Source organism: Triticum urartu, chromosome 6A (assembly GCF_056163025.1).
Source record: "Triticum urartu cultivar PI428250 chromosome 6A, HENAU_Tu73, whole genome shotgun sequence".
Classification (NCBI taxonomy): Eukaryota; Viridiplantae; Streptophyta; class Magnoliopsida; order Poales; family Poaceae; genus Triticum; species Triticum urartu.
In genome coordinates, this window is record NC_141878.1 from 251,164,560 (window position 1) to 251,173,716 (window position 9,157).

Here is a 9,157-nt window from a genome sequence, read left to right on the forward strand (position 1 = left end):
ATAAGAAGGATGGCATAGTGAACAAAGGTATATTGGATATACATGTTATTGATGTGTACTTTACTAGTTTTTATAGCAACCCCTCGGTATTTGATACTAGTTCAGTTGCTAAGAGTAGTAACTCAAAACGGGAGTTGCAAAATAAATAGAGACTAGTTAAGGGCGAGGTGATGATGTGTGTTGGAAGTGATTCAATGGTTTATAAGATCACCATCGCACACTCCCTTTACCTTCAGGATTAGTGTTGAACCTCAAATAAATGTTATTTGGTGTTTGCGTTGAGCATGAATATGGTTGGATCATGTTTATTGCAATACGATTATTCATTTGTGTCAAAGAATAATTGTTGTTCTATTTACATGAATAAAAACTTCTATGGTCATACACTTAGTATAAATGGTTTATTGAATCTCGTTCGTAACATAAGTCTAAAACATTTGAAAAGTTCAAAGAATTTCAGAGTGAAGTGGAAAATCATCGTAACAAGAAAATAAAGTTTTTGCAATCTGATCGCGGAGACGAATATTTGAGTTACGAGTTTGGCCTTCATTTAAAACAATGTGGAATAGTTTCACAACTCACGCCATCTGGAACACCACAACATAATGGTGTGTCCGAATGTCATAACCGTACCTTATTAGATATGGTGCGATCTATGATGTCTCTTACCAATTTACCACTATCGTTTTGGGGTTATGCATTAGAGACAGCTGCATTCACGTTAAATAGGGCACCATCTAAATCTGTTGAGATGACACCATATGAACTATGGTTTAGCAAGAAACCTAAGCTATCGTTTCTTAAAGTTTGGGGTTGTGCTGCTTATATGAAAAAGTTTCAACCTGATAAGATCGAACCCAAATCGGAGAAGTGTGTCTTCATACAATACCCAAAAGAAACTGTTGGGTACACCTTCTATCACAGATCCGAAGGCAAGATATTCATTGCTAAGAATGGATCCTTTCTAGAGAAGAAGTTTATCTCGAAAGAAGTGATTGGGAGGAATGTAAAACTTGATGAGGTAATTGTACCTTCTCCCGAATTGGAAAGTAGTTCATCACAGAAATCAGGTTTAGTGATTCCTACACCAATTAGTGAGGAAGTTAATGATGATGATCATGAAACTTCAGATCAAGTTACTACCGAACCTCGTAGGTCAACCAGAATACGTTCCGCACCAGAGTGGTACAGTAATCCTATTCTGGAGGTCATGTTACTTGACCATGACGAACCTACGAATTATGAGGAAACGATGATAAGCCCAGATTCCGCGAAATGGCTTGAGGCCATGAAATCTGAGATAGGATCCATGTATGAGAAGAAAGTGTTGACTTTGGTTGACTTGCCCAATGATCGGCGAGCCATAGAAAATAAATGGATCTTCAAGAGTAAGACGGACACTGATAGTAGTGTTACTATCTACAATGCTAGACTTGTCGAAAAAGGTTTTTGACAAAGTTCAAGGTGTTGACTACGATGAGATTTTCTCACTCATAGCGATGCTTAAGTCTGTCCAAATCATGTTAGCAATTGCCACATGTTATGAAATCTGGCAAATGGATGTCAAAACTGCATTCCTTAATGGATTTCTTAAAGAAGAGTTGTATATGATGCAACAAGAAGGTTTTGTCAATCCTAAAGGTGTTAACAAAGTGTGCAAGCTCCAGCGATCCATCTATGGACTGGTGCAAGCATCTTGGAGTTGGAATATATACATTGATAAAGTGATCAAAGCATATGCTTTTATACAGACTTGAGGTGAAGCCTGTATTTACAAGAAAGTGAGTGGGAGCACTACAACATTTCTAATAAGTATATGTGAATGACATCTTGTTGATCGGAAATAATGTATAATTTTTTGGAAAGCATAAAAGAGTGTTTGAAAAGAGTTTTTCAAAGAAAGACCTCGATGAAGCTACTTACATATTTAGCATCAAGATCTATAGAGATAGATCAAGAGCTTGATATATTTTCAATGAGTCCATACCTTGACAAGATTTTGAAGTAGCTCAAAATGGATAAGTCAAAGAAGGAGTTCTTGCCTGTGTTGTAAGGTGTGAAGTTGAGTAAAGACTCAAAACCCAACCACGGCAGAAAATAGAAAGAGAATGAGAAGTCATTCCCTATGCATGAGTCATAGGTTCTATAAAGTATGCTATGTTATGTACTAGACCTATTGTGTACCTCACCATAAGTTTGTCAAGAGGGTACAATAGTGATCCAGGAGTGGATCACTGGACATAGGTCAAAATTATCCTTAGTGGAATAAGGAAACATTTCTCGGTTATGGAGGTGACAAAGAGTTTGTCGTAAAGAGTTACGTTGATGCAAGCTTTGACACCAATATGGATGACTCTAAGTCTTGATCTAGACACATATAGAAAGTGGGAGCAATTAGCTAGAGTAACTCCGTGCAAAGCATTGTAGACATAGAAAATTTGCAAAATACATACGGCTCTGAATGTGGTAGACCCATTGACTAAATTTCTCTCACAAGCAAAACATGATCACTCTTTGTGTGTTAATCACATAGTGATGTGAACTATATTATCGACTCTAGTAGACCCTTTGGGTGTTAGTCACATGGAGATGTGAACTAATCACATAAAGATGTCCACTATTGATGTTAAATCACATGACGATGTGAACAAAATTATTGACTCTAGTGCAAGTGGGAGACTGAAGGAAATATGCCCTAGAGGCAATAATAAAGTTGTTATCTATATTTCCTTATATCATGAATTCATGATAAATGTTTATTATTCATGCTAGAAATGTATTAACCGGAAACTTAGTACATGTGTGAATACATAGACAAACAGAGTGTCACTAGTATGCCTCTACTTGACTAGCTCGTTAACCAAAGATGGTTAAGTTTCCTAGCCATGGACAAAGAGTTGTCAATTGATAATCAGGATCACATCATTAGAGAATGATGTGATTGACTTGAAGCATCCGTTAGCTTAGCACGATGATCTTTTAGTTTGTTGCTATTGCTTTCTCCATAACTTATACATGTTCCTATGACTATGAGATCATGCAACTCCCGAATACCAGAGGAACACTTTGTGTGCTACCAAACGTCACAACATAACCGGGTGATTATAAAGGTGCTCTACAGGTGTCTTCGATGGTGTTTGTTGAGTTGGCATAGATCGAGATTAGGATTTGTCACTCCGATTGTCGGAGAGGTATCTATGGTCCCTCTCAATAATGCACCTCACTATAAGCCATGCAAGCAATGTGACTACAGAGTTTGTTGCGGGATGATGCATTACGGAATGAGTAAATAGACTTTCCGGTAACAAGATTGAACTAGCTATTGAGATACCGACAGCCGAATCTCGGGCAAGTAACATACCGATGACAAAGGGAACAACGTATGTTGTTATGCGGTTTAACCGATAAAGATCTTCGTAGAATATGTAGGAACCAATATGAGCATCCAGGTTCTGCTATTGGTTATTGACCGGAGAAGAGTCTCGGCCATGTCTACATAGTTCTCGAACCCGTAGGGTCCACACGCTTAACATTCTATGACGATTTGTATTATGAGTTATGTAATTTGATGACCGAAGTTTGGTTGGAGTCCTGGATGAGATCGGGGATATGACGAGGAGTCTCGAAATGGTCAAGATGTAAAGATCAATATATTGGAAGACAATATTCGGACATCAGAAAGGTTCTGAGTTATTCGGGAATTTTTGGGAGTACTGGAATGCTAGATCGGTCGATCATGAAGACGTGCGACTACATCAATCGCGTTGTCATAACGCTTCCGCTTACGATCTATGAGGGTACGTAGACGACACTCTCCCCTCTCATTGCTATGCATCACCATGATCTTGCGTGTGCGTAGGAATTTTTTTGAAATTATTGTGTTCCCCAAGAGAACAATAGTAGGTGGAGGCTGGAGCAAGTCGATGGTGGATGAATAGTAGCCCATGGAGTCCTGTTTTGCGGTACGCCACACCCCTCCCAATCAACAGGACCCTATTTCGACCGTAGGCGCTCCAACACTAGTCCGTTTCCTCCGTTTTGCGGTACGCCACACCCCTCCCGATCAACAGTCATCGGTTTCGACCGTACGCGGTCAAACACAAGTCCATTAAATCTGTTTTGCGGTATGCCAGGCCCTTCCCGATGAACAGCACCCCGCTTCGACCATACGTAGTCGAACAAAAGGCCCATTTCCTCCGTTCTGCGATATGCCAGACCTCGTTTCGACTGTTCCGTCCAAGGCGGTTGGCTCCCGATGAACACAACGTATTTTGTTGCCTCCCGATGAACACGACGCATTCTGTGGCCTCCCCATGAGCATGATGCAGTTTCTTCATTCCGACCCAGCCTATTGGCTTCCGATGAACAGGATTAGTCGCTGTATGCGTTAGAGACCCCGCCCATATGTACGTACGTAGCCGTATTTACTACCTTGCAGTGTGGTCGTACGTATGTGTACACAATATAGACGGGACTATGTGGCATGCTACATCGGCACCTCTACTTCAGCACGTGCCACTCCTTACTCGGACAAGGTACGTCGCTACATAGACACTGATCGACTTCTATGTACGTACATGTTTGCGGCCGAACAAATAACGCAACCTTCACTTCAACCTGGTGGGTCCCATCTGTCAGGGGGTAAGAAGGCAGTTTCTTCTGTGCGAAGACAAAGCCGGTGGGTCCCAACTATCAGGGGGGGTGTTTTTTTCATGAAATACAGAGGCCCTTCCGGTAGGTCCGAGGTGTCAGGTGGAGGAATCATTATTTTGCACATAATAAGGAGGCACTTCCTTGCGTGCGGCCATGGATCCAACTGCGAGCCTCTCCACTTACAGTGCTCTTTTGACGGCTGTCGTTTGTTGACCGCGTTGACGACATTGTACCGCCCGAGAGCACCAAGGTGGTGGACAACGGCGCGACCTAGGATGGGAACGACCCGGAGCCGGGGAATACGTAGAAGTGGATGCCCACACGGAGGGGAGTATGAGGGTTGACTGCTTCGGCTGCGGTTTGAGGCTGCCGTCTCCGGAGATTAACAGGGGGTGTGGGTGAGTAGAGGGAAGGTCTGGCTAGTAGTAGTATGGTCGAGCGGTGAGGCATGCGTGTCAGCATAGCCGGCCACAGGAGGCTTGAGCAGGCGGTACGGCGGGCGCAGGTTTGGGCGGCTGGAGCAACAAGACCAAAGGTTGAAGATGCAGCTTGGCCTGTTGGATTAACATCAAACGGTCAGTGCAGCTAGAATCATTTATTGACTAAGTTGACAAAGCCATGCGTACGCGTAAACTTAGTAGGCCCACAAGTCAACCTCCAAATCTGGTGGGTCCCAGCTAGCAGGGGAATCAATTTTTCTCGCGTAATAAGGTGGCACTTCCTTGCGTACGAAGATGTTTTCTCGTTTATTTATTTCTTCTTTTTCGAGTCAGAATAAAAATAAAACAATTTAGGATCTTCGGTACAATCTATATTTTCACGAAAAGGATCATAATAAAGCTAGTGGGTCCCAGCTGTCAAGGAGAGGAAACTTTTTATTTCCGCGTAATAAAGGAAGCACTTCCTTGCGTGCGAAGATGTAGCTGGTGGGTCAAACCTGTCAGGGGGAGAAATTATTTGTTTTCGCATAATATGGGGGCACTTGCTGCATGCGGCCATGGGCCATGTGGGTCCCTACTGTCAGCCAATCCACGTACATGCATCATCCGATGGATGTCGTTTGTTGAGAAATTTGACCATGCCATGCCGAGAGAACCAACGCAGTGAACGATGGCGACTATTATGAAGGGAACGACCCAGAGTCGGGGAAGACACAACAGTGGATGCCCACGCAGTCACTCAGTTAAGACAAAAGATAGTGCGAACATACAATGACTTCACAAGGAGTAATAGTAAGTAAAGGTAAGGGAAGATGAAACCAGTGACTCGCTGAAGACAATGATTTGTTGGACCAGTTCCAGTTGCTGTGACAACTGTACGTCTGGTTAGGGCAGCTAGGTATTTAAACCTTAGGACACACAGTCCCGGACACCCAGTCCTGAACACGCAGCTCAGGACACCCAGTCCTCACCGTATTCCCCTTGAGCTAAGGTCACACAGACCTCGCCCAATCACTCTGGTAAGTCTTCAAGGTAGACTCCCAAACCTTCACAGACTTCGTTCACCGGCAATCCACAATGTCTCTTGGATGCTCAGAACGCGACGCCTAACCGGCTAGAGGATGCACAGTCCTCAAGTGTAATAAGTCTTCAGATCACACAGACAAGAAGACTTAAGTGATGCCTAATTCTCTTTGGCTCTGGGTGGTTAGGGCTTTATCCTCGCAAGTAATTCTCTCTCAAAGGCTTCGAGGTGGGTTGCTCTCAAACGACAAAAGCCGTACTCTCAATCTGAGCAGCCAACCGTTTATGGTTGTAGGGGGTGGGCTATTTATAGCCACTTGGCAACCCGACCTGATTTGTCCGAAATGACCCTGGGTCACTAAGGAACTGACACGTGTTCCAACGGTCAGATTTCAAACTCACACGGCAACTTTACTTGGGCTGCAAGCAAAGCTGACTTGTCCGACTCTGGACAAGATTCCCTCTCATAGTCTTCACTTGAAGACATAGGTTTTGGTTAGGCATCACTTCAGTCATTCTGACTGGTTCTCTTGGACCCCACTTAACAGTACGGTGGTTCCTATGACTCAATACAGAAGAAGGAGAACTATGAAAGATCTAAGTCTTCGAGCTCCATAGGCTTCATGTGGTGTCTTCTCTTGTCATAGTCTTCAATGTGAATATCTTCATATACCACCTTTGACTTCAATGTCTTCATACATTTTTAGGGGTCATCTCTGGTAGGAAAACCGAATCAATGAGGGACTTCTACCTGTGTTATCCTGCAATTCTCACAAACACATTAGTCCCTCAACTAGGTTTGTCGTCAATACTCCAAAACCAACTAGGGGTGGCACTAGATGCACTTACAATCTCCCCCTTTTTGGTGATTGATGACAAACTAGTTGAAGTTTTCAACGGGGAATATAATCTGTGAAATTGTAAAGGATAAGGAATTGTCTTCATAAGTTGCAAGGGCTCCCCCTGAAGATGTGCATATAAGTAATTTGCTTTTGGAATGCAAATGCACATGGCAGGTTGTACTTGTGGAGATGCACTTCAACTTATGATGACAATCCACTATGCATGTGAAAGTATATGAAGATAATGACATGCATAATGGAAAATGGACGTCTGCAGAATGATCTAAGTGCGGAATTTATCGTCGCACATGCGGAATTTATCATCGCAACACAAGGTGGCAGATAAGTAGCAGACGACCATCGAGTTTAAGTGTTACAACTCAAAGAACCAAATGTAGCAAAACGAGAGTTGTAAGCACGAAGCAAAATATAAAGCACCCGCCCATATGGACCCGCTTGAAGACTATCAACCTCATATGCTTCTCCCCCTTTTGTCAGTAAGGACCAAAAAGGTTTGAAGACATAGAGCATCTACTCGTTCCCATGAGGAGTAGGTGAAGCAGCAGGGTCGTTGGTGGTGTTTGGCGGTGCTGAAGAGCTTGGAGCAGAGTCGAAGCGTGCTGAAGGAGGTGGCGGTGAAGTAGCATCGTCTTCATCCTCGATCACTCTCGCAGTCACAGTTGCAGCAGAGGAAGAGAACTCAGAGTCTTCATGGGATGGAGTTCATCGCAGCACTGCCCTTCGAGGAGGTGTGGAGTCAAACTTGAATCGCTCAGTGAAGCCATCCTCTTGAAGATCATCTTCAGAACACATCAGCATTAGCCCTTTCCATGTGCGGCGAGAGGTTTCATGGGCAACAAAAGCATTCTTGGTGGCAAGATTGCGAATGCGATTAACATCCACCAAGAGGCTTTGCATCTGACGCTTCAGCCAGTCATGATGCCTATCCTGTTTCTGATGAAGAGCCACAAGAAGCTCTCGGTCGTTGAGAACACAAGTGCGCTTCTTGGGTCGTGGAGCAGTTGTACTGTCAGTGGCTTCAGTGAGAGCAGGATGCGGTGCACGTGTAGTGCCAGCCAAAGGATACACACGAGCGACTGCTTCAACTCCTTCAATGTTCTGAGAAAAACTTTGATGCTCTGCATTCTGAAGACTTAGAGGTTCCTTGGCAGGCTCAGGATAGATAGCTTCAATAGACATATCCACATCAGGCAGAAAAATCCGATGATTGCGAGCAGATGGCTGATGAGATAGTGGAGTGAAGTTTGATCAGCCGCATTACCCATGGGGCGTAGAACTTCAAGCCAAATAGATCAGAGCCTGATGCAGCAAGTTGGAGAATGAAGAAGTCATGTGCCTTGAAGCATTTGCCATGAAGAATATAGAAGACCAAAGTCTTCATTGCACCTTCAAGCTTGGCATGTGGAGAGTGTCCTTTGATTGGCCAGAGAGTTCGCCTTATGATGTGATAAATGGTTCTTGGCAGATACTCAAGGTCTTCAACAAAGAACTCCGTGGGATAAGCAGCATCTTGGGGCAATGGCTTCATCATACTGAGCATCTGACTCATATTAGGTTCAGTCTTCTGAAAGATGCTCTCAATAGCTTCACTATGAAGCTGACAGCCATGCTCGTAGAGATCGCCAAGAGTGGGCAAACCAGTGAGCTCAATGATGTCAAAGGCTTTGGCTTCATGATGAACGTTTCCTGTCATCCACTCCAGGACCCAAGTCTTCGGATCTCTGCTATACCCGCGGACGTGAAGTGTGGCATAGAATTGGAGTAGCAACTCTTCATTCCAATGCTCTTGGTCAGTAACGAACGGCAGCAGTCCAACTTCCTTGAAGCAATCCAGAGCTTCTTCCAGACAGGGCAGACCAGCTGTAGCTTCAATGTCAAGGCGCTTGTGTGGGAAGATGCGACCTTGGTTGTAAAGAACGCATGAGTAATAGCTTCGCTGCGGATAGCTCCAGAACCGATCAGATGATATCCTTTCCCTTGAGTAGGGGTTCCTGGAGCTATTGAAGAATGTGTTGTCTGCTCTGAAGCCATTGATTTTCAAGGAGCCAGGTGCTGATGCAGGACCTGGGAACCTTGGCAATCTTGGGATTGGCTTCTGTACCTGAGGCCTGTGCTCAACATGATAGTCGAACTGGGGACCGGCAGCAGACTCAGGAACAGAAGTGGTGGGATCAGTGG